This window comes from Pseudopipra pipra, chromosome 5 (assembly GCF_036250125.1).
Source record: "Pseudopipra pipra isolate bDixPip1 chromosome 5, bDixPip1.hap1, whole genome shotgun sequence".
NCBI classification, from domain to species: Eukaryota; Metazoa; Chordata; class Aves; order Passeriformes; family Pipridae; genus Pseudopipra; species Pseudopipra pipra.
The window spans coordinates 17869638-17897255 of record NC_087553.1 but is presented as its reverse complement, the minus strand read 5'-3'; the positions used below and the strand labels follow the sequence as shown (position 1 = coordinate 17897255).

Below are 27618 nucleotides of genomic sequence, written 5' to 3'. Positions count from 1 at the left end.
CTAATTCTTCCATAAATAAATATTCAGAAACGCCCAGCTGAGCCTGCTGAAATCATAATCCTTTGTAGATAACTACCAGAATAGATGAAAGAAAGGTAGTAGTGCAGTTAGGGCAGGGGCTTACAAAGCCAGAATTCAGTCCACAGTCTTTCTTCATGACCTGAGGCAAGTGACTAAATCTCTCATACCTCAGCTCAGTAGCAGTATAATAGGGATTTCCTTCACTATTATTAATACTAGTTAGCGTCCTACCCTCGGATTTATGAGCCTTAATCATGGATCAGAAATCATGGATCAGAAAAACGTCCCTGTCCTTCTGACATGTGGCTGCGCTTTAAATATTGGCGAGTAACGCAGCCCCGTGAGGGAGTACAGGGAGACTACAAAGTAATTATGTTCGGCGTGAGCAGTAGTGGTTTTAGAACACCAGGAGACAAACCACGTTTCTGTAAGCACCACAAAACCTGGGATTCCTGCAGGAGCTGTAAAGAGGGATAATGAATAAAAAGCGCGGATGTTTACAGGGTGGTCTTCCAAAGACTGAAGGGTGGCACCAGAAAAATCATGGGTCATGTCTGCTTGAAGAATTGATAAATAGGTGATGGGGATTGACCTCTTTGGTTGACTGTAGGAAGAAGCTGACATTTCCTTAATGAAGACAAGTAGATTGCACTAATGAGTAGATATGGGGACAGCAGTCTACAGCTGCTAAGAGAAATGGTGTGATCAGAGTGATGTGTTAGCAAAATGATATTTCTAGCAGCATCCTAAATGGATATAGGGAGGGCAAGATCACATTTGTAAAGGTCAGAAAAAGAAATATTGAAGTAATAAAGGAATGAGGTGATGAGAGCCTGGATGGTGAAAGAATATGCAAACCTTAAACATCCCCTGGATCTATGTATGTAATGAGAGATACGAGATGAAGATGTTGCTTCAGTTCTTGACCAGAACAACAAGGAAAGTAATAACATTGTCTGTGATGATCAAGAGGGGGATTGCTGAAGAAAACATATTGAAAGAAGGAAGAAGAGCACTAGGAGCTCTGTTTTAGTTATGATAAGCTGAGTTTGATATATGTATGTCTGTAAGGGAGTATTAGAGATACTGCGGGTATGGACCTAGAGAGACAAGTTTGTATTAGAGGAGTGAGCCTGGAAATTGCTACATGGAGTTCATAGGGGAATCTATGTTTGTGATAGAAATTATCAAGGAATAAAATACAGAAAGAGAAAAGCCCCATGGAGAGAAGAGAAGTATCTTCTGGAGGGCACATGAAAGGAGCAGATTCAAAAGTGGTGCAAGAAAAGTGAGTAATGTCATGGTAACTGAAGAAAGACACCACTTCAGGTTAAAGCAGCACAGGAGACTACTGCAGGTAGCTAATATGTTGCAGCAGATGAGAACAGAGCATTCAGACTATGCTGAAAGTTGCTCAGTACGTTAAGTAGAGATTTTGGCAGCAGCAGTTGCAAGGGAGAGGAAGCTGCACTGAACTAGTGGGGAGGACTCCAGGCAGTGCTTGTAGCTGGCATATTTAGAGAGTTTGGTGATGAAGGGATGATAGGAAAAGACATGGAATTTATAGAGGAAAATAAATATTTTAAGATGAATGGTGTTTGTGTTATGAGAGTAAAGAGACAGAGGGGCGTGAGAGGTCAAGGGGAAGACAGCACAAGAGTGTCCATAAGGAAAGGCAGGAGGTAGGGTAAGACTGGCTAAGTGGCAAATAAAAGAAAGAAAGAGAGCCATGTAGGAGGTTTTTCACCTGCAGGAGAGAAGAATGAAGAAGGAGTTGTAGGAGGGGAAGAGGAAGTAGAAGGCAAAGCTGCTGGAAGAAGAAGATCAGAGTTTGTCATTTTTCTCCTGGAAAAACTGGGTGAAATCCTGCGTAACAACGGAAGTAGGGACTGAGGAGGCGGGAGGGTCTGAGGAATGAGCCAAATGTGGCAAAGAGGTGATTGTGACTGTGAGTCTGAGATGTAACTGTGCTGAGCTGGAGTAGTAAGTCTAGGACACAAACAGAACTGAATGGGGAAAAAATGCATTTATAGTGGAGAAAGTTAGCCAGGCAGGAGGGTTCCCATTAGGGATGCTCTGCTGTGTGAGACGTAGCAGAGACCAACTGGTATGGATCAGCTGGGATTTGGGGTAGCAGGGCAGGAACAGCTAGAGAATGCAGGGCAAGAGATCTGTGAATGAAAGGATGCACCGTGGATAACATCAGCATGTGGAGAAAGGAAAGATAAAGAGGGTGACAAAAGACCGAGAGTATTAAGAAGTACTTAATACTGATCATCTGAGGTGACAAAAAGGCCAAGAAAGCTTAGTGTGAAGGAGGTGGCCAGTGGTTGTTGAAGAAAGAGTCCAGGGGATGGTCCAAGCCGTGGAGCAGAAAGATGGGGGGAAAGCACAGGGTGTAGTATAAAGCCTTGCCTTTTGGTGACTGATAGGATCAAACAGAGTTTTAGACTGAACAGAGGAGACATTAAAACATAAAGCTTAAAGGGCAGAGAGGTCACTACTGCTGACTCTTCTATGATGCAAGTTTATCCTGGGTAACCTTACAGAGATGTCAGCATGGCTCTCCCGAGAAGAATTCAGCAGGTTTGTCCAATGTTTGGAACAACTGTTCTACAGTCTCAGCTTGAACCTCCAGTGAAGATAAACAAATAAAATTTTAAGCATAATTCAGGATATTTTCCACAAAGTGGTGTGTCAGTGTGCATGTGTAGAAAGGTATTTGCACAGCTGGGGGCTTTTTTGGAAAAGGTTTTTACATCCCATTTTACCTCCATTCCATTGCCCTCCATTCCAGTTACATTCTGCAAGTAAAAGTGTCACAATCTCTCAAATAAATGCTAGACCAGCTAGGAAGCCTTGGGTCAGAAATAACTTAGACCCTGTGGCAATCTGGTGCATGCCAACTACTGCTCTGCTGGGCTCCTGGTGAGATTTCTCCTTACTGAGTGGCCTGCTATGGTCTGCGCCCACTTCTGTTTCTGACTTCAGTGAAGATGTAACATCAGAACAAGCTGCAGTAACCTGAAGTGCTTTGGGGGTGACAGAGAAGTGGGAAAACCATCACTCATGTCCCCTTAAAGCAGAGCTGGGAGGATTTTTCCGGTATCCCCATCTGCTTTCTTTCAGCAGCTCTACCTCAGTCATCTCTGGAGGGACTCTGCACTCAGTGTTGAGAAGGAAACTATTATGTGGGTGATTATCAGCATCTCTTGTCAGATAGTAGGAAATGCACTCAGGCTTTGAAACTGCTTTATCCCACTTCTGGTCCTTGTAAGTAAGTGTCTTGTGCCCTGTGATTCTTTTGTTTCTTACCATAAGCATGCAAGCTGAAACACTGTAAAGGAATGGAGGTTCCAAGGATGTCCCATGTGTACAGTAGTGTGGATCCTGTTAAGATATCCCACCAGATCGAGTGAAAGACACTGAAAATCTCTTGTCACAGCCTTTATTTAATTCTGAGACCTTTTGTTGGTTTTGAGTTTTAACAGCAGACATTTGAAAAGAGCTTCCTAAGTGTATTTCTAGACTTTCTAATAGGATGAAACAGTTATGCTAATTTTATTGGATAACAAAAGCTATTTGAAAAGATCTTTCTGCCTCAATAAGAATATATGATTCTTGTCTCTGTGTCTTTGTGTCTCCATTAATCAGTGCGTATCTTCAAATATGCAAAAGAGCTTTTATAATGTAGATACCTTTTCTTTCTGCCCAGCGGTCATTTAATGATAAAAATATTATAACAAAACCAAACAAACCAAAGAAACAAAAACATTTTTCAGATGTTAAGGGTATAGATTAGGGTCACGAGACTGACTTTGAAGAGGTGATGCTGATTTATGGTAGCTGATGATCCAAGTGCATTGGGTTGTGTTTGGTACTTAAGTTGTTCCCATTAAGAGAGTATCTGAGTACTGTACTTCTTGATCTTTAACCATAAAGGATTTTGAAGAGTGGAATTATCCCTGTTTTACACAGAGGACAGTTGCTCAACAATCCAAATATCCTGCAGGACAAAAGTTCACACTGGAAAAAAATCTCACTTTTTTAGTCCCTAACCACATGAGCTTGTGTTTTGTGTTAAATTTCATCCCTTTTGTATTCACTAGTCCTCAAGATTGCCCAGTTCTGCTCATACGATGTTTTATAAAGCTTAAAGAGATGGGGAGGAATGTTATGGTGATCAGAGAGACAAAGGAGCCAGCCAACAGGAACAGGGCAAATGGAAAAACTCAGATAGCTTAATGGGCTCAAATTGGGAAGTTGGATAATTTCCATCTCAGACTTCTGAAAGATGTGACATTGCAAATCCAGTAAAAAGGATTTTCAATAAATCTGTCTAATTAGGGTGGTACATTAGGAATGAAAAGTAGCAAATCTATATTTAAAGAAAGGAGCAAAAGTTGTCTGGGCCACAGTGGACCTTTTAGTTTGATCATAATAATACCAATAATACTGTTTAAAGTAAGTTCTAAAGGAAAGATTAATTAAATGCACGGGGGAAAAATGAAATCAACATGCAACGTATGTTTTCCTATTTGAACTGTGCCAGACTACCCTGCCATATTTTGCTAGGAAGATAACTGGGGTTTGAGATAAGGAAATGCCTCAGACCTAAGTTATCAGGATTTTGGTAAAGAATTTTATATTCTGCCCCTAAGGAACTGGGTTATTTCAATGTTAAGGTAATTAGTACACAATTTACAGTGTGTTTAAGGAACTGACCAAAGGAAAGCAAAAAGTGCTGAGAGAGGGAGTTTCAAGATAAAGGTCAACAGAAGAGTTCCTGAAGAAGGCGACCGACCTTTTTTAATAATATCATTAGTGATGCTGGAGCAGGGTCTGTAAGAGGAGGTGACAGCTCTCATTGGGCTGGGCACAAAGGAATGAACTTAAGACATTTGCTGCTGCCCCAAGAATGAGACATTGCTTAGAGAAAGAAATCCTGGAATATATACAAGGAACTGGGTAATGTTGAGGACTGGGTGACAGGAAAGTTGTGAAATTTCTTTCTATGTAAACTTTTGGTCCTGGAAAACGTTTACATTGTTCACTAAATACCCTCTGTGTTGCAGATTAGAATTCTGGTCCTCCAGACATCCAGGCTATGAGGAGATTTGGGCTCAGATGCCTTCTCCCTGGGCAGGTACTGCAGAGGGTTTCCTTTCAGGGTGGGAAAGGTGCATACCTGAATCTCACCCTTAGCTCAGTTGGGATGTAGCCACACCTTAGCGGGGACAAGGAGTTCATTAAGGTGCACATATCTTGAAGTGCAGACAGAGAGCAGCAGAACCATGGCCAGAAGAAAGGCAGATGTGACTGAAGAACAGAACTAGCTGGATATTTCAAGAAGAGAAATGTTAAAGTCATGGGCTAGGTGTAAATCAAGCCTTCTCTGTTACAATCTTTGCAATTCTCGTCAACCACCTGTGATGAAGATGAATTCCAAGCAGGCCTGGAGTGGGATTACTAGTGTGAGAAAAGTAATGAAAGATCTATTTTACAAATAGAATTGTTATCCAGAAGAAAAGGAGTTAAACACAGGAGAGGGGGAAGATGTGCTTAAGCTAAGGATGACATTAGAAGGGAAAACGGTGTGTGTGAGGGCCATGAATACAGGTAGGCTAGAAGCTGTGCTGAAGTGGGTCTCTGGAAAGAGCAATGAGGCCACAGCACTTCAAACAGGTTTTTGGAACCATTACACGTGCCAACGGTTCATTTGGCTTGGAGGTATCACCGAGGTTAAGTCAGCCTACTCCCTGTGTCAAAACTGCATCTGGAAAGAAAAAAGACAGGTTATTGTCATAGGAGGCTCTCTCCTGAGAGACACAGAAGTTCCCATATGCAGACTGGACCCAATTCTTAGGAATGCCTGCTGCCTCCCTGAGGCCCAGGTTAAGGATGTGAAGACAAAGCTTCCTGACCTGTTACAGCCCTCGCATGATTATCCATTATGGATTTTTCAGGTGGGCAAGTGAAGAAGTTGCAACATGAAGTCCAAAGAGAGACTTCAGGGCCTTGGAATAACTGGTTAAGGGATTGGGAGCACAAATAGTGTTCTCCTCTATCCTTCTAGTTGACACAAGGGCTAGTGATGTCTTAGAAAGAGAGATTATGACTTTTGGAAAAAAAAGCAGGCAACTCCTTAGGACTACAAAGATGTTGTGAGGTTATGCAGTGAGGAAATTGGAAAGGCCAAAGCCCAGCTAGAATGACTTGATGATCTTAAAGGTCTTTTCCATCCTAAACATTTCTATGATTCACACTTGCCTTGCAATGCTGTGCAAGAAAAATGAACACAGTCCTTTTTAGTGCTATGTCCTTGTGAAACTTGCCACAGGATGGTGAAGGATTAATTTATTATTACTATTAATTCCTCTTTTGTCTTACTGAAGGAGGAGCATATTCAGCTCTGTATCAAGCAGGACCTGATGGAAGAGTGTTCATCATCAGCCTGCCTGATACCAGCCACAGGTGTCTGGTGAGAGGGAAGAGACCTAAGGCAAATCCAGCTGCACCATGTCTCATTCAGATCTGAGCCTCACTTTGTTTCCTTCCTGTGACACCCCCCCCCACATCCAGGAAGGACTGGGGATGTGGAGTCTGTGCACTTAATGCACACTTCAGCCAGCTTTCCTTTAGATAATGTAGTTAATAGGGACTTTGTTTCCTGGCTCCCTCATCTGCTTTCCATTTCAGATTGCCTTAGCTCAACAACAGCAAAGGGCTGTTAGATTCTCAGCTATTTGTATTCGTAAGCCAGGAGAATGTAGAGCCCTCAGCTTCTTCACTAAAATAGTTTATATAAAATAAAAGAGAATTTGCGTACTATATTTAAACGTCTGGAATGGCTGGCAGCAGCGGAATTAAACTCTTATTTGCACATATTTAAATTACCATGAGATATGTGTTTCAGTTCACAAAACGTTCAGCCATTTGGCTGGTGATGCTGGGTGAGTTTCTGTATAGTGGGAAGGATTTTGTCCCAAGATCCACCAGCTTATGAATGCTAAAGGCACCCACTCTGGGCTTTGTTCAGTTGTGTGTGCAGCAGCAGACCACAATTCTCAAAAAACTCCTTGGGAAAAGTCTTACAGAGAACATAAAGTGCTCCACAGCACTAAAGGTAGGAAAACATCATCTGGGAGAGCCTTTTTGGGCTATAGTTAAGCTCTCAGAAAAGGTGGAAGCCTGGTTGCATCAGTGTGGAGCAAGACAAGTAGGGATCTCTGCCTGTCTGGAAGTTCAGAGAACCTTACCTGAGAGTCAAAGTAGCAAAGCTGCCTTCTGCATTATTGGCAGAAACTGTTACCCAGCTCTGTGCCTTGGTACCTGGAGAAAGGAGGGTTTTATCTATAGAGGATCAGAGAAGGAATTTTGTTTTTTACTTTTTTTGAGGAATGACCCCAGTCTTATGAAAGCATCCCCTTTTCTGCTTGAAGTGAACTGTACAGGATGGTGGCAAAGACCAAGGGAGGGAGACTGGACATTGATGGCATTGCCTCTATGGGCATGTCACATATGTGGGAGCAGCTGGGTGTGAGGTCCTCTGTCCATGTGCTGAGCTGTGTGACTGTGAGACAGCTGCTTTTTAGAAGACTTGTATCTATGGCAGAGGGACTCTACAGTAAGCCACTATACACTGCTTAGGGTTTAGAACAAGGGCAGAGGAAAGTGGTTTTCTTTACTCCTTTATGTAGACTTGAGCCATCCTTTTACCATGAAATAATATTCTGTGTCTAAGAGGGAAAAGACATCCTTTTCACCTAGTGTCCTGAGGAGCCTCCAGTTTTCAAATGATATTCCTTGTAATTCATTGATTATGGTGGGAAAGGTAGTCACAGACTGCTGGCAGTGGCATCAGCTTTGTGGGGATGAGAGCAGGACACAACTGTCTCACTGGCCACTCTATAAGGTCCGTGTTTCCCAGTGATGAAGTGACTGCAGAGTGGGGTTGTGCACTGCCTTGGCCTCGGGACTTGGAAACTTCTGTGTGGAGAAAGCACGGGGACTTGTTTCATGCAGGTTTTTAAACAGGAGGTTTCATGGGGAAAACTGTGGCAACAAGTGTCTTCAAGGGAAGGAGAGAGAGGCTACTTGAATGGTTGGAGGGAGGAAAGGTGTCTATCTGTGTAAGTGATGGTGTCTGACAGTGATGGTGCTACAGGGCCATCTGCTTCTTCCCCAATCTTTCTGTCTTGTCCCTGCAGTTAGGAACCCCATTCTGTCCTTACTGGTGTCCCCTGCACTCTGTGCCACACCAGAACTCGTGGCACATCTTTCCCCCACTTGTTCATCAGTTATTGTTAGCATCCTGCCTGTGGCACAGCAACTAATTGCATTGTCAATGCCTTCAAATGAAGAAGCAGCAGCAGGGGCAGATGAACTCTTCAGCACCAAAGCCATCTTTGCCTGTGCATCACTCCAAGAGTACAAGTACAAAGAGAGAGAAATGGGAAAGAAGCAGGACTTAGTGGAAAGTTGCCCGCAGTCCTGAGGCATGGGCAGGTCTTCAGGCCCAAGCTCTGCTTCACCTGCAGCCATCCTTTCTTTCATCTGAGGGGTTGTGGTGTCCATTTGATGGTGTTACTGAGGTGTAGTTTTTGGCAGACAGCATTAGGATGACTGTACTGACAGGTCTTCTTTAAAGATTTTTCTTCCTTTGAATGTAGCTCATGGCATTTTGGGAGTTTCTGAACCTGAAATTTGAGGTTACCTGCACTTGATTGCTGTGGTTGGGTGGTGCATTGTACCTGTCACCTAGAAAATTAAGTTGGTTGAATGTTCATCTTGGGCACGAGTTAAGCACTGAAATATGTCCTCTGAGGCCTAAGACTTTTCAGGCTGCTTGTGATAATGTTTATTGCATGTCTCAGAGGGCACAAATCGCCCCATTTCTATCCATCCTGGTGGCAATTTACACCATAGCAGGACTTGGTCCTAACACTTAGGGATCAGATATAAGCACTTCTCCATTCATTTCAACATTTTCTTTCCAGGGTTTTGGTCTGTGCTAAGTGCATTTTGACCTGCATCACTCCTCTAGAGCAGGAGCTTGTCATTATGCATGGCTTTGGAAGAGGCCACAGGAACTTTATGTTAGATTTGGTGGAATCTGGTTGGTGAATGGGTGCCAGGGTCATGCACCCAGGACCCTGTCAATGTGCCAATGAATTAACCAGGGCCATCAGGGTCCACAGACTGGGCTGCTTATAATGGTGCAATTTCACATCCATAACATTTGTCATAGAACCCACTCCTTCAGGCACCCAGGCAGGTCAGTGCTCTTGAGTTTAAGTTTTAATTTGAGTGAGAAAGTTTCGGTCTCTCTCAGCTATGGCAATGACCTTCAAAGCTGACATCACAGTTTAGGCATCTGGTGCACAGATATTTGAACCAGAAGGTAGAGGCAACATGTAAAAATATGGATGTGAATAGAGGAAATACGTCAAGAGTACTCCCTATAATCTTTAACAGTTACTTTTACTGTCAGGCTGTTTGGTTTCAAAGGCTAATATCAATTATTTTTCCTTTGTTTCTAAGGGCCTGGGAGCTGAGAAGTGACTCCTCTGACATTTCAGTATATTGCTGTAAAGAATATGAAGAAAATTTTCACATGAAACATGTAAGAGCCAGAGTTTACCCATCACAGATGCCAACCTGGTTTCTAAGGATTTAAAAAGGCCTAGTGTCTGTCACGGTGTTTTGTTTGATATTTTTCTGTTGATATCTTGTCTTTGTAGCTTTTTCATCTGCTAATTGATGTATGGCTGTATATACTGGTCTTTCAGCTGCACTTGAGCTTTATGTTAGATGCAGTACTTTGTTTTTTCATGATTCTTAAGGTTGTATTTAAATGTTTAGAAAGATAAGTCAGAAATATGTTTGCAGCTCTCATGGCTTGAGGAAACTTTACTGAAGGGAACCAGTGGAAAGCAGAGATGCAGTGGGTGCCTGAGCACCTAGGCAGCCTGAAAAAATGACTTGACAAGGTGATCACTGGCATCCGCCATTCATTTCACTGGAGCATCACATTTCAAACCAGGAGGTGACAATTCAGCTTCAGTGATGAAGGGGAGGTCAGTGTGGGGTTGAAACCACTGGGACCGAAAGCCTGGAGCTGTGGAGAAAAGAAAATGGTGGCAAAAGTAGAGGAAATTTACACAAAGAGAGAAGGGCAAGAGAGGAAGAGAATGGAAGCACCGGTAAGGAGAAACAGCAGTGGCTAGAAGGGGATCAGGTCTTGTTGAGTATGAAGGCCAGGCCTTGAACAAATATTGAAATGACAGAAGGTACATAAAGACCATATTTTCCCTTTGGCTGTTAGCAAACTGTTCACTGACAGCCTGTTTGTGAAATGTATGGAGAGACTCTGAACTCCAGTCTTGTCTGTGAACCAGATTCGCTGTGAGATTTTTTCTGTCAAAGATGCATTTGGGTCCTTGCTGTAGTAGGGGCAGGACAAGGGTATATCTGTGACCAACCTTTTGAATCTTGAAAGGGTAATTTCATCTGCCACTTACATCCTTGCAGAGCCTCCTTGGGGGCAAGTCTTCCAGGAGAGCACTGTTGATCAACAGTGTAAACAATGATAGTGTAAACAATGAGGAAGACTTGTCTGAGGATAAAAAATTCCCAGAAACTGAAGCAGGAGCCAGAGTCCTTTGGAAAGCCCTACATATAAATATCTTGTTTAGTTAGTCTAATAAAGGTATTACTAACAGTGCTGCTTGGAGGATTTATTGGGGGATTTCACTAAGACAGTGTTAGCAGTGGAATTATAGTCATTCTCTGGTAAGACCTTGTCAATGCGAGAGGAAATAACATTGATCCAATCAGAGATATTTTACAGGATCAATGTAATATTCCTTTGCTTAATCACAACTGAAGGATTATGGGCCTGTGCTGGGAGTGATGAAGGATCACTTGACAGATCACAGCCTCATTTATTCTCATCGTTTTAACTGGTGAAGTACGGGCAGTTTTTAAAAGTGTGCATCTATATCCCTGTGCCTTAAATACATCAGAACTCTTTTGGGGCACAGGCATTATATATTCAGTCCATTGCTTTTAGACAATATTTTGGGCTGCATACATTTTTCATCGCTGAGCCCTTCTGAAGCATCTTGGTATGACCTTGAGACAATTCCCTCTGCAATCCAGGAAACCGATGTAGACGAAATGGGAAATGAGGCCCTGAGGTGGGCAGGGAGGAGGAGAAGACAAATCAATATACAGCATGAGCCTTATAACCCAAACATCATAAGGGACTCAGAATAAGTTTGTCTGATTGAGTTTTGGATAGTGCAGCAATTCCTCCAAGGGGATAGGAGCATTGCAGACGACAGTGAATTTGGGAGGCTCAAGAGCATACTGTGGTGTGCTGGGAATTTTTTATCCTCAAACAAGTCTTCCTCATTGTTTACACTATTATCTTTGCATTTTTCAAGATCCCAGGACTGCTCCATTGCTTTAATGACAGCTTTGTCACGCCTTGTGGAAGGCCTAAATCCCTCTACTGGCTGCAGTTTCTCAGATATTCCCTTGGCTTTAGTGAGGCTTCTTCTGCTGGGGAAGAGAAGCAGTGTGTTTGATAGCTTCAGCACATTTGACTGACTGGTTCCTTTGGATTTGCACATACATCTCAGTGAAGGATGGAAGGGGAAAATGGTGGCTGAGGTGCAGAGCAGTGGCTCAGCTCACTGATAATATCAAGTGCCGTTCAAACTCCAATCTTGTGGTTTCAGATGACTTCAACTGCAGGGCTGCAAAAGTTATCTGGGGAAGAAAAAACAGCTATTACAAGTGACATTTAAAATTAGATGGGGGACAGCTCTCGTGAAAATACAGCAGGCATTAGCTTGTTTCCATCGGGGCGAGGACGGATAACTGAACATGTCCTGTCTGCCCTCATGGGCAGAGTACAGCCTGTATCAAAGCACACAGCTTTGCTAGGAGGCTGTGACTAGCACAGAACATGTGTACAGAGCAGTATGTGAGAGGAGGCAGGAGCCTTTTGGAATTAACCCCTTCAAACAAGTTCAGGCCAGGGACAAACCCCTCAGGAGTCTGTGGTCTTTGCAGCTTTGCCTTGCACCAAGAAGCATGGGAAGGGGAGGAGCCGAGAGCAATACAGACAGGTTGTAGCCTCCAGGCAGCACCAGTGTGCCTAGCAAAGCCACCTTGTTGGCCTTGTCCATGGAGGCTCATGTTTGGCAATGCAGGTCTTCCTCAGCCATCACTGTGGGGCAATTTATGGAGGAAGACTGGTTTGACAGCTCCCCCTTGCTCTGCCTGGTGCCTCCTGTGCCCTGTGGCACGTGGTGGGGAAGCAGCCACCCATCCCCTCCTTGTGCACACTGTGACTCCCTGCCCTACACCTGTGTGGGCTCTTGATGCCCGTGGGGAACTGCTCCTGCTTTGCTGATGGCCATTTCCATAGGACCTGGGTAACTGCCTGTAAGCCCTGGAACGTTGCCACGGGTCTGGCACTGTGGGTGGCACCAACACGACAAAACAGGCTTGAGTTGCCAAAATCATTAAGTGAGAGTAACTGTGATGCCGTTTTATTTTTTTTTCCTTGCTACCTGGAATAATCAGTGATCAGATTGCTTCTACAAAATGCAACAGCAGGAAGTAATGGGTGATAGTAATCACTTACTGTATCAGCTCTGGCCACTGCAGCCCTTGGATGAATTTATATCCTTGCAATCCACGGCTGCCTGTCTGTTGTTCTTGCAGTGAGCCTGTAGAAAATCCATATTAAAATGAGGTTAGGGGTTGAGACTTAAACCAAGAAAAGCATGAACAATCAGAGCAAATCCAGGCTGATAGTCTGTTCTTCTTTGCGTAAGTTTAGGACGGACCCTTATATGTGATTTTTACTTTTAACTCTCAGCATCCTGGTGCTGATGAGCCTCCTTAGATCATGGATATTTCTGGACTGTGCATATTTTCATGCTAGTGGATCCATAGGCATATGATGAGCATACCACTGTAATTTGCATTTTAAAGTAGTCTTAAATAAGTTCTCATGTCTGCAGCTGGGCTTTGAGAGGATCGTGTTCCCTGGAGTTAGCCCAGGGCTAAAGATCACACATAGCTTTACTCTGTTCCTGCTGAAGCAAAACTGCTTTTAAGTCCAGGGGAGCAAAGTCAGCCTTGCTGAAGTCAGAAGCAAACATGCCTTTGACTTCAGTGGGACACAGCTTTTGCCCAGCATTAATTTTTGCTTGTGAAATGTCTCGAGGAAGAAATGGAGAAAGGCCTTCTAAACCAAACCTCCCAGGGACTTACTAATCACTCCTTCTTGCACAGGTTCACTGCCATGTGAATCCCCTGAAATATTACCTTGAGTGGAGCAGGAAGTTTGCCTAGAGAAAATGACCTACATACAAGGCAAGTGCCACGTAACACTTGCAGTTAACATTTTATTTGTTAGTGTAATAAAAGCATGTCAACAATTCAGTCTTGCCAAATTCCATTTGCCTCTTTGGCTGGGATATGTATTTTTTTCCTGAGGAGAGAGTAAAATTATGTTCATTTGTTTCTTTACTATGCTCCTGGCAAGGAGGAAGATTTTGTGCCTGGGTTGATAAATAAATGTTTGAGCAAATTTTTTGAGGTTGTTATTCTGAACCGCTGCCCAAAAAAAGTTCAAGGAAAAATAATCTGAGACTTTCTATCAATTCTTATAACTACCTTTGCAAATAAATATGGTAGGTCTTTCCTAGAATAATCCAATATGCCTCTAATGTCACTATCTCTGCAAAACTCATTTCTTTTGTGAAAACTGCAAATGTAAACATTCCCTTTCAACCAGTGTCACTCACAAATAAATAACACAGATCTTCCTTGATGCACGTTGTGTCAAGAAAACAATTTCCATCCTCTTATGCTTGTTACGTTTTCATTTTTCCCAGAGGGATTTGCAGTCATTACGAGTCACTTTCCATTTTGACTTGTAGCCTAAGCAGTTGAACACGAGTGTGAGGCTTCAATAAAAGCTGCTCTCTGCAGTTAAGTGCGACCCCGGTTAATGAGCAGGTAAGGTCAGGCCTTTGGATTTTAACCTCTTTTGGGGGGCTGATCTTCCAGGCTGTTACACAGGCTGGAGAAGCACACCACGACGTCCACATCACCCAAATTTTTATACCATCCCGCCACAGTAGCATCCGAACACTGATGTGCACATCTCCAGAAGGAAATAGCGGCTCAGAAACTGTCTGGAATAGATACGCCGTGTATTATTAATTACCCAGCTGAAGTATCCGTAGTAATATTTGTACTATGGGCTCTGCTGCTCTATTCCCCCCATCCTTTTAAGCGCTTCGTTTGAATGTTGTCATTTATTTTAAGCTGCCTGGTGACGCCCAGGCTCGAGGAGCTTAATTCTGCTGTAGGCAGGGGCAGTTGGGCACTGGTGCGTGCGCGGTCCCTGCCGTCGTGCGGGCTTATTCAGCAAAATGGCCGGTGCGGGCAGAAGATGTGTAAATCAGCGAGTGCTGCAAGAAGAGCACTTAATTGAAGCTTTATCAAGTGCCTGCAGAGCTGACCTCTGAGCAGCAGGTGAACCACAGTTGGGATGGGAGCGAGCCAGCAGCTTTCACTGATGACTAAGCCCGTGTGCCGGGAAAGGATTTGCTTACAAAACTTGCCTGCTTTGCCCATGGGTGGCAGAGGACTGCATAGCTGGGGATGACTTAAATCATTCTGCTTAACTCAGTGAAATTGTTCCTTTCAGCACAGATTCATAGCTTTCAGTAGACTTTGATGACTCTACGGTCGTGCACGGGTGGTTTAAGTTAAAGCCAGGCTGCCGACTATCAGGGTCAGCACAGTTCTGACAGCACAGGGGGTGTCAGACCACATGGTGACATGACGGCATGTTCAGGCCTGTGAAGTCTTTTCTTGCTGGTCTGGCATTGGAAGAGTAGGTCCAGCATGTTTCCTATCCCTTCTGCGTGAGCATCTCCCTGCTCTGCATGTCTGCAACTGCATATTCAGAGACAGGTAAATATTGAATAGTTGTAAATATTTGCCTGTTGAGAAATGAATCCCACTGAACCGCACAAGTGCATTATCCAAAATAAAGCCCTGAAGGTTGAAGGGAAAAGGAGGAAGAACTGTGTAACATTTCACAAAGCTGAAAATAATGAAGACCCAAATTAAATTTGAAATAAAATCTAAACAATTTTATCAGGTAATTGGGAACTTACTGACAAGATTCTACTACATGTCTGCAAAAAAACTTGGTGCTGTATATGAGAAAGAAGACTATATTGTTAAAAATTGCAATAACTTTGCTATGAGGGGAAGTAAAACTGGCAGGAAATAAAAATTGTGAATGGGCCTTTTCTCACATACAGGAAGAAGAAAAGCAAACACACTGAAATATCTGGAAATCAGAAACCTGGAACGATAAAAGCTATATAGGAAAAGAAGTACAGAAGGGCAAGCTGTGTTTTGCTGTGTCAATACAGGAAGCAAAGCTCCAAAAGCTATTAAAACCCAGACTCTTCCAAGTAAATTATTATTATGTATTCTGTAATAGCAAAGCATATTAGTGATGGAAATGCTAATAATAGTATTTGTCTTTTGCCAAATGGAAATGATTAAGAAAACCTGTGGAAATCAAGGATCTCTTTGATAATGTTTAATTAATAATAATTTTTATTCTTCTTTTGGGGAAAAAACTAGATGAGATATTCTTGCCATGTGATGACAACAAAATACTTCTTTCTCTAGCAGTAACTTAGACTGACAGAGCAGTTAATAATTTCGGTCATTTTAATTTAATTGATCTGAATAATTTGATACCAAGCATTTTAAAAGAGCTGGTTAAGAAATGTCCAGACTTAATTCCTATAAATGGTGACTTTTAGAATTTGTCAGGATACTGGTGAAATATCAAAGACCTAGAAGAAAGTTGATATCATTCAAACTCTTGAAAAGTGTAAATATAACAACACTAGAATAAGTAATGTAGCAGCTAATGTAATTAATGAATAAAGTAATAAAGAATTAAATACAGATATGCTAACTAATGCTAATCAACATGGATTTATAACAATAGATCTCATTAAACTAATTTTTGTTGATAAAGGCTTTAGCGTTGATTGAATATTCCTTCTCTTCTTTTAGGCACTTGAATGGGCACCAGATGAAATTTTGATTAATAAGCTACAGAAATCAACATGATGCACATTAAATGGATTTAAAAGCTGGGTAAATTATGGAGTTTAAAATGAAATTTTTTATAGACATAAACCAGATTTCACAGGGTGTTACAGGTAACAGCTCTTTGCATTAGGCTAGTTATCATTTTTATTAAAGAACTAGAAAAAAAACCATGACAAAGTGGTCCATAAAGTATATTAATAATAGTTTGGGGAGTAATGCAAACCAGGTAGCTCTGTGGAAATGGTTGAGGAGGGCATGCTTGGTAATGCAAGGCTTAGGGAGCTCAGCCAGCCAAGCTCAACAAAGAGAAGATAGAGGGATGGCTTTATCATAGGCTATAAAACTGCACATGGAAAGGCAACCTGCTCAGAGAGGACTCAGTATCTAGCAGGCACTTACTGGGTTCACGGTGAGTGGAAGGGTGAGGTTAGACCAGCTGAATTTGAATGAGATATAAGGCCAGCAATGGTTAATGCCTTCCCCAGTTAGTGGGGAAGGCATTAACCCCAGGAACAGCTTGCTCTCAGAGGTGAGAAATTCTCCATTGAAAACACCTTGAAAACTTAGATTGTATCTTCTGAACAGAGTTGAATTCAGGACAGTCCCATGGCCTCTACTCTACTGGGCATCTGAATGAATGATCACATTTATGATTTAACATCACAGGGAAGTTGTGGCACTGGACAAGGAGTGCCTGACACTCCTTATGTGTCAGCCAAAGGGTTTTCTGCCTTTCCTGAATGTAGATCAAGACTTGGAGTATTTTATGTGTCCAAGTATGCAAAGCCATAAACAAATCCACTTGAAAGCACACATCCCTTCCATACTTTGGGTAACTTGGTGGACCTGGTGTCACAGCAATGCAATAACCTTAGGAATGCTCTTAATGCAGGGTCATATTCTGCTGCTGCTCCAAGATCAAGCCAAAAGGATTTTATCAACTTCAGCAGCATTTTACTGTAACATAACTCAGAACTGAGTTTACCCTGACAAGTCAGCACTGCCAGTTGTCCCACAAGAAGGGATGTGTTGGGTGATGACAGGAGCAGGCAGTACAAGAAGGAAAGAATATAAGGAAAGTTAGAGAGGAAGGATAAATGCAGGAAAACTATTAGAAGCTTGACAGAGGCTAGAAAGCAGAGAAACAGGAAAGCTGGATTTTAAGCCATGATTTTGTGTACATAAGAAAAAGGAGGAGAAGTATTGCACAAAAGCAGGGAAATTTGGGAGACCAGAAGAGAAAGAGCATGTATATAAAGGATGGGGAGAGAGAAAAGGAGAGGAAACAGAAACATGTATGTTAGTCTTCGTGATCTTCTGTTACTTACTGAATTATTTATTCCGATATTTGCTGGTATCTTCCTGGCAGCCATTTATTGTCATGATACAAATATGAGCAGAGCCTGTTACTGCTGTTTCTGGAGGGATTTTGATGTTGAATGGCAATGGGCACCTCCCCCACCAACCTGCCATTAGGCGATTATGAATTATATGCCAAGTGCCTCTAATAACTGAAGGGAAAGGGCTGCTCAGCACATTTGGACTGTAAATCTCATTTTTTTCTCTTTTGTAGGTCATGAAATGCAGCCCTCTTCTAACCCCCCGTGCTCAGATCACAAGCTCCCGCTGCACACAAATTCCTCAGCCTATCCTCTGCAAGGGTGACATTTCACCCAACACTGAACCCCTCAGCATCCTGTGGGCTTGAGATAAGATTATTATTATTATTGTTTCAAACACAGACGTGCTGCATCATGTCTCTTAAAAATTCCTATGTAGACGTTACACCACATGGGAAAGCAGACTATTAAAAAAACATATTTGCTGTATTTCAATTAAAAAGCAAATACTTGATTTTGGGGTTTTTTTCCCCCTCATAGTCTGCAGAAAGACCCAGGGTACAATTTGCAGGGAATCTGCCCTTACTGGCCAAAACGTCATAAGTGTTCACTGCCCAGCCCTTCTCAAGTAACCCATATAAGAGAACAAGCCCTTTTGGGCCCCATATATAGATCCTGAGCTCCTACATCTCCTGTCCCAGGCACCTGCATTGCAGAAACAGGTTCTTGGCTGCTGCATGAAGAGCTGGTGGCCTCTGGAGAAGATAATGCCATGGTTGCGAGAAGTGAAAAGAAGGGAAGAATCCCTTAAACATACATTAGCTGAACTTTTTGCTTTATGATTGGAGTTGTTTAGTTATTATTCAGATCATGGATGGTCAGTTTTTGTTTCCTACTGTACTGACATTATGGGGCATGCAAGTCAGACCTTGTTTCATTTTGCAAGAGTGAACAAAGTTATGTAAATTGTTAAAAGGAGAGGACACAGGTAAAAGGGGAAAAGAAATTAAAATTATTTGGTGTTTGCTTTGATTTTGGGATAGGCCATTTCTCTCTCTGGGGAGAAATTCACTTTTCTAAACAACTTTAATGTCTCTTAAATCCTTAAAATAGAGCTCTGGAAGTGACATGGCACATAGGCCTTGCTACTGGCCAGTTTCACCTTATCATATTTGCTCAGAATATTTCCAGCCCAGCAGCGTCACACTGCTGACAGCCCTGCACAAGCTCCAAGATATTTCCTTGCTTGCAAATTAAGTTTTCCCAGCAAGACACCCTGCTACTTCAGTTATCATCAGTGGAGAACGGATGTCCTAAGGGACTCAGAAAGGACTGTGCAGTCTCTCACCCATGGGTTTTAACTTGACCTTGCTCGCATCACTAGTGACCAAAAGTCATTACCATAAGTGGCTTACGTGAAATGTATTGGTCTCAGTCAATTATTAGCAGACAGTTGTCTGCATTACCAAACCACCATCACAAACGGAGCTTTTTTTGGGAAATCTTAAGCGTAGTCAGGGTCAGTATGGCTGGACTGAAACCTCAGCAAAAACAAGGAGAACAGGCTTTAAGTTTTGTGCTTATTCACTTTCAATAGAATGGAAATAACACAAGCTGTAAAATAGCTGTAAAAGCTATTTCAGGTCTGCATAAATTAGAGCAGTCTCTGGGGTTGCTCTGACTTAACGCATGGGATGGTCGCAGTCCCCAGGCAACCTCCATCTTCGGAAGACACCAAGGTGGCAAAAAGCCTCTCTGGCAGCCTCTGCCCCACCTCTGCTGAGGCAGAGCAGAGGCTGGCAGCCCAGGCTGTGCTCAGCACATCGGTTTTTGGTCTACACAGGGTATCACGCTGTGGACAAATAGGGATGCTGTCTGGTCTTTCCGAGCCATCGAGCATCATCAGCCTCGCTGTGACTACCCAGAGGTACTCGGCTCTGTTGGGGTACAGATGGGGTGAGATGCAGAGCCAGAGCTGTGGCCCAGGAGGAGGGAGAGCAGTTGGGCTGTTTTGCTTGGAGCTACAGGCAGCTGATTTTCAGTCTGGGGAAGGCTTGGAAGAACTGATATGGAAAGTCAAAATAGCTGATTTTTCTCAGAACCAAAACACCAGAGTAGACATTCAGTTTGAATCAGCTGAACCCCCCTGTTTGGTAACTGAGATATTTAATTTTGATTGTGATTTATTTATTCATTTATCTTGGTAAGCAGGTATTGACTACTGCCTGCTGTTAACCCCCCAGAGCCTCCTCTCTTTCACCACTTCCTCTCCCCAAGCCCTGACAGCTGAACTGTGCACAGCAGTGGAAAGTGCCTTCTTGGAGGCCAACTGTTTGCCATTACTTCATCATGTCTTTATGGCTTTCCTTACAGTGGGGGAGAGCTTTGCTCCATACCTGCACTCTGGCTGCTTCTGCAGCTGTGTGTAGTGTTACAGTCACGGGTACATTAAAATTCATCTCAAAACATTAAAACTGAACTCCAGCATGAGGTTTCTAGCAAGGGTCCCAGCAGAAAGCTTAGTCCCCAGTCACGGACAGTGTATCTCATTTTGAGTTGACTGCTGTGGTAAGGAGAAAGACTGCCTCAAAACATAAAATCTAAACAGTGAAAGAATTATGGAGGTATTCTGTTTTCCTTATTTTGCCAAGAAATTCAGATTGCCTTGTCTGCAATTGCACAAAAATCTGAGCTAGAGCTGGAAGTGTGTCCAAATATCTTGACCCTTAGTCTTATGCCTTAGCTATAAAAGCATCCTTCCTTCCTAAATAGCACAATGGTCTACCCAGGGAATGAAGAGAAATGTAGACTCTCATCTCCAGTATTATAATTCCGAATAAAGCCTCCAGTCAATGTGATCAGACAGAAAAAAGAAGGATGATGTCTCTGTGACATGGTTGAATTATTGGCATTGCAGAGCTGGTCCAATTTTTTTTTCATAAACAGTCAGCTTATGAATTTGGGGCAAAATCAGAGACTTTTGTGATTTTTTGTCATGTGTAGTGACAAAATAGTCACTGCAGAGTTTGAGGGTAAGGAAGAGTGAAGGGAAACATGGAGGTGAAAAATTATTTTTTTTTTCAGCACTACAAATATAATTGTGGAAATTGTGACAATTTTTAGTATTCTTAAAGTAGACTTTAATTTTTTAGGGAATATTTCTCCAGGAAAAATTGATCCAGATAAAAATATCAAAACCCAGAGCATTTCACTATGGTTTGACTAAAACATTCTGAGTTGACCTGAAATGAATTTCCTGTCTTATCATTTCACTAAAAAGTTTTAAAAATTTTATTCAGTTTGATTCGAATTTAATTTTTCTTGATTTTTCTATTTAGCCAACTGTATCTGATGCATCATTCTTTACTAAAACAGCATCTTAATTTTTGCTAGTTTGATCTTGCACACTTGAATGTGAAAACAGACAAAAATTATTTGAAAATTAAATGCATTAAATTTTCATAATGTGTAACTTTATTATGGATACGTAAATATTTCATCCCACTTTGGTTCCTTTAAAATAATCTCCAGCCCATTAACTCTAGCAATGGGTCAGGTAAACATCTTGACCTTTATCTACTCAACTTAGAAATCCTATAAATAACTTTTATTGGTTTCTGTCCTCTGCAGCTATATGTAGTGTCACATCTAAGAATGTCGTTGCCCCAAACTGGCAATTATCTTTTCTAATTTTTTCTTTTGCTTTCTTTTTCTTCTTACATTGTTTATAAAGTGCAAAGACAAGAAAACTCAAAAGAAAGGTCTTCATTCAAATAAAGGTAAAATCCTGCTGCAGACATAAAAGTGACTTTGGAGAAAAATTACATCACCAGACTCTGTATTTATTCTCTTCAGTGACATCCAGATCAAATTTACTTGGTTTTCAAGGTGATGTTTCTAACCAGCCAGCCCTTAAACTCAAATTGGGATCTGAAAGTCAAGCTGTGTCCTTTCTGACTCATGCATAATCATCTCTAATAAAGTTTCTACAGACAGGATTTAGCTGACAAGTTGGTGTTTATCATACACAAGACAAAAGAGGTTAATCCAAGCCATTCATCCATAGCTAGGCTGACTCTTCAGCATTAATTGGTTAATATGTGCTATCTGTAAAGCAGGCCAGAACAGGATGATCCAAAGAGCAGATCTCCTAAGATGGAGTTGGTTTTATGTAATGCATAAATCCATCACAAATGCATTTAATTTTAACAAAGTATTTCTCAGACAAACCCTCTGGTGAGCCCCTGGGATACTAAGCCTGGGAGAATTCTCTTTTGCCTTCCTTCCTCCCAACTTTTACCCATCCTCTAGCTTGCAAAGCAAAATGTGTTTCTGGGATCAAAAAGGGGAAGGAGGCTATGGGTGGGGCAAGAAAGGAATATGTGGGGGTCTGCTCTGCAAAGTGATCAGCTGGCCAATGGAAGATGCAGGCAGATTTGGGGTTTCCAGTCCTGCAGTTCTCCTTGTTGGGAGAGCTTGTTTCCACGTGGGGTTTGGCACATGATACTGAACACCCTCCCAAGCTCCTTGACATGTGCATTCATGTATTTAATGCACATGTGGCAGCCTGACATGGGCTGTGACAGAAACCACCAGTGATCTGTGCAGGAAGGTGCTATCTTCCATCTCTTCAGGTTGAGGTGAGGATGCAGTTTAAGCTTGCTTTGAGGTCTCACCTATTTTTAATGAGTGTTAGGTCTTAAATGTTACTTTAGTCCACTTGTTGTGTACATAACATGCTGAGTAGTCAGACAAGGAGGAGGGAGCTGGCCAGGGTGCAGAGTTAAGATATCTCTGCTTGAGAGGGCTCTGGTCCTTTCCCTTAACCATACTTATCTGATGTCTGATGATGAATGCTGAAGGGAAGAGTGGATGTCACCTGGATTTTATCCTGTCACCAGGGTAGCTGTAAGAAACCAAAGGAAGCATATTCTGTTTGAAGAAGAACTATTCCCCATGAAGTAGAGGGGGGAACAGATCATGCTTATATGAAGCATTGCTTTCCAACTAGTGCACTAGAGCAGGAGAGCAATGGCTGGTCTCTATTTTCTGATTTGTGCGAGGCCACCTTAGGAAGCAACTTCACCCTCCTGAGCCGCAGCCTGTTCACCTTTTAGCAGCAGAGATGCCTCCTTTGTAGGGCATTTGAAATGTGTTAGTAAAGAGTGTGCAGTTAAAGGAAAGAATATTACTGTAACTATTCGAGTTACTCAGTTTCTGTCTGGAGAAAGAAGAGATTTTTGTTGACTTTTCTAGCAGATGTGTGGCCAGGTTTTGTCTCAGCAGAAATGGCTGTTGGCTACTGCCTTCAAACACCTACTCACCTACTAGTGGCTCAGTCTGGGGCCCCTCCCTGTTACGTCAGTAGTGCTTGAAATGCAGAGGGTGTCCCTTTGGAAGCTGCCAGGGCTTCCTTTGGATCACATTTGTGTGTGTCACGAAATCATTCTCCTAATGGCCTGACACAGTCTGCTGCCCTGCGGTGTGACAGTCTGGGGCTGTCACAACCTTTCTTCTCGATCTCCATACTGCTATTCTTCCCGCTCCTTTGATCCCTGCTCTTCTCTGCTCCCTTTTTTTCTGTCTCTTTCCCTTGTCCCATTTTGTTATTATTAGTCTTGTCCTTTCAAGTTAGCCTGTTATTTAACCTACTCTTCATCTCCTGCCTCTTTTGCATTGACCGTGTCTTCCCATGCAAATTGCAGCATAACTCATAAGGTTCCCTATCTTTGAAGAACCAGAGATGGCCAGCACACAGCAATCGTGGCCTCTCACATCAGGAACACACAGGTAACTGGTTACTCAGGGAGCCTCAGGACAGTGAGTGGGCAGCAGTCAGTCCAGGGTAAGAGAGGAGCATTACACCTTACCAACAAGGCAAGGTTGGGGCTTTTTAAGAGGGCTGGGGGGATCCTCCTCTGTGTACTTGTTCATTTGTCCCATGTATGAGTTGGGTGACTTTGAGTCCTTTGCTCCAGTCCTGTGTTCTCATTGTCTTCTGAATCTCCTGTCCATCTGTCAGCAAGACCTTGTACCACATGTCTCCCTGTGATCCTGTCACAGATTCCTTTACCATGTGAATGCAACAATACATAATCCAAGGCTATAAAAGTTCTATATGTTGACAGGTGGTGTTGGGTCATGGGTTGGACTCAGTGGTCTCAGAGGTCTTTTCCAACCTGGTTGATTCTGTGATTCTGTGATATATGGTGATGGATGCTGCTCCACAGTGGTCTCAGGACTGTGTGATTGTGGGATTTGGTGATCCTTTGCTGTTCTAGCAGTAATCTCTGTGCACACAGAGACTAAACAAGAATTTATGCAAACCAATTTTTTCTTTGAAGCAAAATGCCATGGAAACTTCAGAAAATATATCGGAGCCTTCTTTTCTGATTATTATGGTGCATTCTGATGCTCCTCCTATTGAGATTTTTCTGATTGTTTTTTACATGATCTCTGTATCTCTACTAAGGGACAAAGCAAGATACAAAAATAATCTCTAACTCATGACTTTCAAAAAGAAGTAAAAGCCTGGAGATCAGCTCAGAAACTCAGGATAGAACACTACACATTAATTTGCAAAGCGGTGTTTGCACTGCATATATGGAACAAACGTATTGCAGCTCAGGGTGGTAATAGATTAATTCTACACAGTTCTGATGCATACACACCTAAAAGCATCACATCCAGCCTGGCACAGAACTTGAATAGCAGTGTCTCTACAAACTGAGAGGAGTTCAGAGAAAAGCAACAAAAATTATCGAGATGGCTTCAGGATTGATTTAGGTGGAAGGATTAGGAGTGCTAAATGTGGGTATGAGATGATGAAGGCGGGGATGCACTAAGAGACTACAAATATTTGGTGGGTGTTAATGCTAAGATGAGAAGAGCTACTTTGTGTGATTCAAAGGGGTATATCATAAGAAGTGACACAGAAGGAAGTGACAAATTAGTCTGAAAACTACAAAGAACCTTCTGCTGTCAAAACACGTAGTACTTTGTTGTCAGTGAAGTATCTATAGAGGAAGGTAACAGGCCCTGGAGGCAAAATTTGGGAGGCTATTCTGCATGGAGTCAACTTGCACCAGAAGAGAGGTGAACTGGAGATTACCTGTTCACTTATCTGAGACAGCTTCCCTCTACAACACATTTTGTTTCTTCCACACTATCAGTTTCTTTTCCATATATTCTGGCAATATGCCAAAGTGTTGACTGGCAGTTATGAGATTATAGATACTGATCAATTCTAGTTACATTTGCAAAAATTAATATTATGGAAAGTTGTGAAGGTTACAGTCATCTGCTTCATTAGCACCATCAAAGAAGCCCTCTAGTGCCACAGACCTTGTAGGGGCTTGTTATCCTTTTACACTTGTGAACTTCTAGACTGACAGAATACAATAATCAAGAAATATTAAAAATATCATCTCTGTGAATGCACTATTCATTCAACTTGTCCTCTTCTAACCCAACACATCTAATTTGCATATTAATTTATTGCTACATGGTTATGACTTCCCTATTATGTTCCCAGTGAGCGTACAAATTTCAGAAATCTTGTTAACTTAACCCAATCTTCCAAATGTTTTAGATAAACATTTAGTCTAAACACATTAAAATCTGGCCATCACGTGCCTTGCCACACAGTTAAGAAGAACAAAGGTTGCTTGCTTTGTTCTTCCATTGTGCTGCTTCACAAATCTCTTCATTGCCAGAGGCCCAGCTCTTCTCTGCCTGTGGTGTTGCCTCTAGCAGTAGCCCCCATGAGCTCAGGGGTGAGATCTGTGTTACTGTTAACGTCGGGTTTCTTCCCCAAATAAACTTCAGACTGCTTAAATTTTGTTCATCTTCAGCACAGCGGACTGTTTAGATCCAAGGAAGCTGTTCTGGATCAGACCTTTGGGCAGTGCTTGCTAAATATTTCCAGAGGGCATTTTCAGCGAGCATGACACGTGCCTGGGCAGTGCTGCAGGGCTGCAAGTGGGGTGCAGACAAGAACCTGAGGAGATGAGCAGGAGAATGCTCATATTGGCTGTGTGTGCCGGTGGTTTCTGGAGGAGTGAGGCGAGTGAGACACAGAAGGCACAAGTGTCCTCCAAGGGCCGGTGCAGGGGTGGAAATTTTGGGAACTTTTCTCTTGTTGTTTGCCTGACAACTCATTTATTTCCGTGGCTGTTTACTGCTGGATGGGGACATACATAAGGCCCCTAGTTGTTAATTGCTTCTGCCAAAAGAACACTGTAAAAAATCCTGGGAACATTTATGGGGGGATTTGTTTGCCTTTTATCAGTTAGGAGTTTTCTTGAGGGAAAAGAGATTTACATTTCACTGAAGCCCAGCCGTCGCAGGGTCAGATCCTGACTGGACGCTGGCAGAGCCACTTGCAGTAGCTGCAGTCCCTCAGCCCAGTGATCCCTGCTGTGGGCGGCCACCGAGGCACTGGGGGGGAGCTGCACCCTAGGCAAGGGTCCTGCACGTCTCCGTGGGGAAAACAAGCCCTGCATGGGGCTGGTGGCAGCGTGGCAGGTGCAGCTCGTCCTCATCAGAGGCACCGCCAGCTGTGGGCAATGACAGGCCCTCATGACCATCATTGGCACCACCTGGGGCCCCCTCAAACCCGCCCCCAAGGGGGCATTTCAGCTCAGCCTGGGGCTGTCAGTCTTTTTCTGAGCTCTGCCTGGGGTGGTTGTCTGCAGCCCCGTCTCTGAGGGGTGCCCTGGGCCTGGCTCCCTCCCTGTGCTGATGAACCCTGTTACCAGCCCCCTGCGTTCAGTCTTGTGGGGCTGCACCCCTTGTGAGGCACTGCCTGGCATTTGAACAAGGTATGTGTGGGGCTGGGTACGTGTAGGGCCTGGTTTTGTGTGCCTGGAGTTCCCTAAGGCTGGCGGGAGCTGGTGCTGGGCTGGCAATGTGGGTTGGGGACCAGAGGTTGCTGTGGCCTCTGCAGGCCAAACCAGCAGTGTGGGCTTTGGTGCCCTCCTGGAGTGGGTGCAGCTCTCCTTGCTGGCAGACTGCGTGAAGAAAAGCAGCATCTGGCTGTGACCCCTCATGTGCCTCAGAGTGGGGCTCTGTGGGTACAGAAGTGGCATCTCCCTGAGGTGGGGAGCTCCCCTGCTCTAGGTGGTGGGCATGGGACATGCTGGTGCTGCAGGTACCTCCCCCGTGTCTGCATGGCTTGTGTAGCTGTCAGCTGTGCAGCCTGAGAAAATGAAACACTGCATTACCTTGGGGATGATGTGGCATCTTTTTCTTTCCTGATTCTTCCCTTGGCCTGGGGAGACTTTCTTGTTGTTTTGTGGGATCGTCACCTCTTAGGAGTAGCTGGGTGGGTTTCTTGCCTGAGCCACCTGAGCACTGGGAAGTGCCAGTGCTCGAGCTCGGTGATGCACTTGGGGCAGACCTGGCTTGAAAAGCAGCTGTGGGTGATCCTGGTAACAAAACCAGCTGCCTGTGAGGTTGTGCCTGTGCAGGCTGGCTGTTCAAGTTCTTTATTCTCAGTATAAGGAGGCTGTAGCCTGGGGTCTCCATCTGCCCAAGACCTCCCCCTGAAGCTGTCCCAGCACTGGCAGGGTGTGATGGCTCTGAGCTTGTGGGCCTGAAGGGGAGCAGGGCCTGGTGTGACTGGGCCTGTGGAGCTGCTGAATGAGCAGGGAGGGAAAAGTGCTCCCTGTATGTCTAGTCTGTGTTTACTTAGGAGTAACTGGAAGTAGATTTAAACAAGCAAAGAGTTCATCAGCACTTTCCTAAGAAAAGGTCTTAGTTCAGGAGCCAAATGGCTCAGGAAAAATGGATTCAATTGAGTTAATGGGACCAATCATGTTCTTTAGTGTTGTGTTTTCAGTTTGGGATTTTTGAATGTGGAGTTGGTGACTTGCAAGGGGGAATGGGAGTTAAAAGCTCTCACACTGCATCCTTGTTTAGGTATTTACCCAGCAAATACTGCTGTGCTCAATTTACCTCCTGTGTGTAGTTTCATTTATTGTACTGATGCTGCTTATGGGGACAGTTGCTCACACGGGTCCCCGTGTGCTGGCACAGAGCCTTGGACTGGCCAGCCACAGGAGTTTGTGCTTTG

At 43.3% G+C, this 27618-nt stretch overlaps 1 protein-coding gene and 2 long non-coding RNA genes across 4 annotated transcripts in view; 2 read left to right on the top strand and 1 right to left on the bottom strand.

The window, feature by feature from the left end:
* TMEM178B (transmembrane protein 178B) overlaps positions 1–27618 on the top strand; it is a 228992-nt gene that overhangs the window by 8377 nt on the left and 192997 nt on the right. The gene's annotated exons all lie outside the window — the stretch shown is intronic.
* On the bottom strand, positions 10248–26889 carry LOC135414218 (uncharacterized). The gene is made up of 3 exons (XR_010430627.1): positions 26768–26889; positions 12683–12767; positions 10248–11799 (listed from the first exon to the last, which is right to left on the bottom strand). It is a non-coding gene; the product is annotated as an uncharacterized LOC135414218 (long non-coding RNA).
* On the top strand, positions 12751–18235 carry LOC135414217 (uncharacterized). 2 transcript variants are annotated; one of them, XR_010430626.1, is made up of 3 exons: positions 12751–14067; positions 15390–15545; positions 16165–18235. It is a non-coding gene; the product is annotated as an uncharacterized LOC135414217 (long non-coding RNA). The 2 variants fall into 2 exon arrangements; XR_010430625.1 differs by lacking the exon at positions 16165–18235 and having other exon boundaries at positions 15390–16125.